At 43.6% G+C, this 3,802-nt stretch overlaps 1 pseudogene; it reads left to right on the top strand.

Moving 5' to 3' along the window:
* The first annotated feature begins 674 nt into the window (after positions 1 to 674).
* LOC136489735 (uncharacterized) lies at positions 675 to 3,269 on the top strand (annotated as a pseudogene).
* Positions 3,270 to 3,802: the final 533 nt, after the last annotated feature.

Here is a 3,802-nt window from a genome sequence, read left to right as displayed (position 1 = left end):
GGGAGAAAAAAGATAACAGAGCAATAAAAATTGTATGGTTAGATAGCAAGCACTCTGGGCAAGAACAGCCTAGAGGAATTAGACTAATCATAGATATTTTACCAGTTCAGCACCAAAGTATAGGAATGAGATCTATATATTGATTTGTCTCGTTGCTAACATTTCCATTAAATAGCACGAGCTTGTAGACCAAGTGTGAGTTACAGCTTCCCTTGTCATAGTATCTAACTGCAGGCATTGAGGTACAGTAAGCAACGACTACTTGTTGCCTACCATTCTTATTTCAACTTCTTCACTTGACCTATCATTTGATCATATATTGTCCGTCATAATTTGGTTCACTTCGATATTGGAGATTATTAATTAGAAGTATACTTTGATTCTACTCCGTTTTGGTTATCAATGAAATTAGTAGTAAAATTATATTTATGTATATAGAATTTAAAGATATATGTACTCGAAGTTAAATCGAGTTAATATTTAAATAGAAATCCAAATTGAGACGTCCGTTTTGTATTCTTATTTGAAATAAAATATGGTATATTTGAATTCCGTTCCCACCTGAATCCAACTCGTTTCCGTCTCTAGTATAAATATTGACTTTTGCTCCACAAACGTCCTCCGCATCGCATCCCCCATCGCAGCCAGACCAAACCCTCTAACAGTGCCGCGGCATGGAAGAAGCGGAGAACGGCGTGAGGAAGCTATCACGACCTTCTCCGAAGAAGTCCCCCAGCCCGGAGCAGAGGAAGAAGCCCTCTGCCTCGCCTCTGCCGCCGCACGTCCCCACTCCCTAGGTGGTTGATCCTCCACCTGACGGGCAGGCCGCCGATCAAGCATGCACTTCCAGGAGCCCAAGGCCACCGCAACTCCATTCTCTTCCGGCTGACCGTCCCCTTCGAGGATCCTATCTGGTGACACGACACTGTCTCCTTCCCCGACGACTACTTCGTCCTACTCCTGCCGCTCCTCGTCCTCGTCTCCGCCGTCCCTGACTCTGCTCCCCACTTGCTTCGAGGGTGGCACCACTTGCCCCGAGCTTGATAAGTTGTACCAACCGCACCGGAGGCAGCAGCAGGGCGCCATGTTTGAGGAAGAGATAGGCATCCTCAGCCATGGCGACGAAGGCGAGTTCACGGTGGCACAACTCAATTTTTCTGGGCTCGACGAGTTTGAGCTCTGCGTGCTGCACCATCCACCTCCTGCCCCTGCAACTTCAATGGAATGGAGTGTTAAGAAGGTGAACAACCCTCCTAACATGAAGATGGAGAACTGACGACGTCGTGCCCATCGGCAGACGCTTGTGCTGGGTCGACAACTACCATGGCATGCTGCTCGTTGATGTTGACGTCCTCGCTGACAGCAAGAGCAACCCAGATCATCAGCAATGGCTCCGTTACATCCCTCTCCCTCACAAGGCAATGTCTCGCCGCCCGTACAGGGATGGTGGTTCACCCGACCCATTGCGGTGTGTCAGTGTCACTGATGCTGGCATCATTAAGCTCGTCTGTATTCTTACAAAACGTCCTCCTTCGCCTTATCCCTTCACCACAACAGCATGGACTTTGGATGACATCCACAAAGGCAAATGGACAATGGATGTCAATGTCACCATGGGAGCAGAGTAGTTCTTCAGTCTTCTTGGAACTGCTGGCCACAGTTGCCTTCCACGTGTACAGCCAAGTTTTCCTTTGGTTAGCTTGGTTGATCCAGATGTTATCTGCTTCCTGCTGGATGACATGGACCGTGGCCTTTTCTGGATGATTGAGGTCAACATGAGAAACAAGCAGCTGCAGTCAAGCGCCCTCTATATCAGTGAAGAGGAAGAGGAAGAAGGATATCCCCCTAAAAGGGGCCGCAGGAACAATTTCTTTGGCCACCAGTTTATCCCCAGCAAGTTCTCCTCTTACTTGGCTGACGATGCCATCACAAGATAACATCGTATCGCCTTTTTATCCATGTCTATAACTTTCATTGCATGTTACTTGTGGCATGCTTCAGGAATTATTGTTCTGTTTAGCAGCCTCTAATGTACATTTCAGATCATGAATGGTGTAGGTTGCTAGAGATTTATCATATACAGTTTCTGTGCTAAATTGACATGTTGAGATATGAATAGATTGATCTGCTAAATTGCATTGTCAAACTATAACCCAGTCTTATCATTTTTAAAGCCGATGCAACACTATGCAGGAAGCTAGAGAACAGAAGTGCTTTTCAGTTCAGACTGTGTTTAATCATGACTCCAATTTATAGTTCTGTAGTTGTCAGTAGGCCTATAGTAGTATGAGATTTAAATTCAAAACCAGAGCAGCCCCTAAAAAAAATGTGCGGCCCTTACCCAACCCGCACCATACAAACCAACTCTACCTACCCAAACCAAATGCATGTTGTATGATCTCGACATCTTTATATGAACAAACAACCTTGATTTCCATGCTGTTCCAGATAGAAAAATACATTTTCTTTCTTCTTTTAGCTCATTCATTTGCATACTTACCGTCACATAAAGAAGAAACCTCATAGGTAAATCAATTTAACACAGTAGGGATTAAAGAGGTTATGCCCATAATTGAAATTCTAACACAGTTTATTGGTAACGAGGGATCAGGAATGTATAGAGACAGAAGAAAACCTTGGTAATCCTTAGTGACCATGACTTTGAATAACAGTAAGTCATGCTCTAAGGTAGGAAGGTAATTGTTGCATCCATTCCAATTCCAATTTAGCAGAATGGTATGTGTAGGCCGCTTCCCCAACTCTGAGCTACCTGGTTCAGTTGGTGAAACCGTACCTGCAATTCTTTTAAGGATGGGAGTTGAAAGTATTGAGATTAAGGAATCGAAGCATCTCACTAATGTCAAAGGAATATATAGTTGCATCTTAGTAAGGCCACAGTAGATCTTTTTAATTGCAATGTTTTTCTACAAATAAACATGCAGATGTGTTGGCTTGAGCTGTTACGCCGGTGTCTGCTTTAAACATGAAGATGATGGACGACAATAACCTTCCTGAAATCAAATACCCCCCGGTTTTACATGTAAAAAATAAGAATAGATGGCAATAATTAGGAGATGGGATGGAGGAATGACCTTACTTATTCTCATGTGGGGAACATTGATTGCCTTGTCTCTTACTCATGTGGGGAACATTGATTGCCTTGTGACTGCTTTCTTTCATGTAGTTGGGAATTCAGTGAAATGTTGCAAAAGGCAAAACAGGGGACAGTGATGCAAAAGAGTGGACTGGAAGGACAATTTAAGGAGTGATTTAGTGGATGGATAACAGCCTTTAGAAGATGTCCATTATGCTTTTTTCGGAAAGCCCGATGACAAAGTGGAGTGTGGCTCAATCTCTGCCACAAGGGGGACCACACCCACTCCATGAACAAATCCACATGGCGCGCTTTACAAATTGCATTTGGCAATTATGTGGATTAGGGATCTCCCTGGCCAAACCCCACCGACCCCATATATCTTCTCGAAGCGTAATCTTTGTGAGGAGTTATCTCTTACTGTTCTTAGGTGCAAAGACTGGTTATCTTAGTTTTAGTTTTCCTCTTTTGTATAGTTCCTTTTTTCTTTTGTATAGACTTAATCTATAAAATGAGTTTTGTAGGGGGCTTTCCCCTCTTGTTTCCTAAAAAAAGAAACAAAATGAGATTCAACTGGTGTTCCACCTACAACAGATGTCCTGAACATTACTTTTAATGGAGCTTATGTTCAGAAAGAGATGAAAGGTGCATGGGGTTTTATTATGAGGGATCAGAAAGGGGAAACAATGATGGCCGGCATAGGAAGAA

Source organism: Miscanthus floridulus, chromosome 10 (genome assembly GCF_019320115.1).
Source record: "Miscanthus floridulus cultivar M001 chromosome 10, ASM1932011v1, whole genome shotgun sequence".
Classification (NCBI taxonomy): domain Eukaryota; kingdom Viridiplantae; phylum Streptophyta; class Magnoliopsida; order Poales; family Poaceae; genus Miscanthus; species Miscanthus floridulus.
This window is presented reverse-complemented; position numbering and strand designations above follow the sequence as displayed.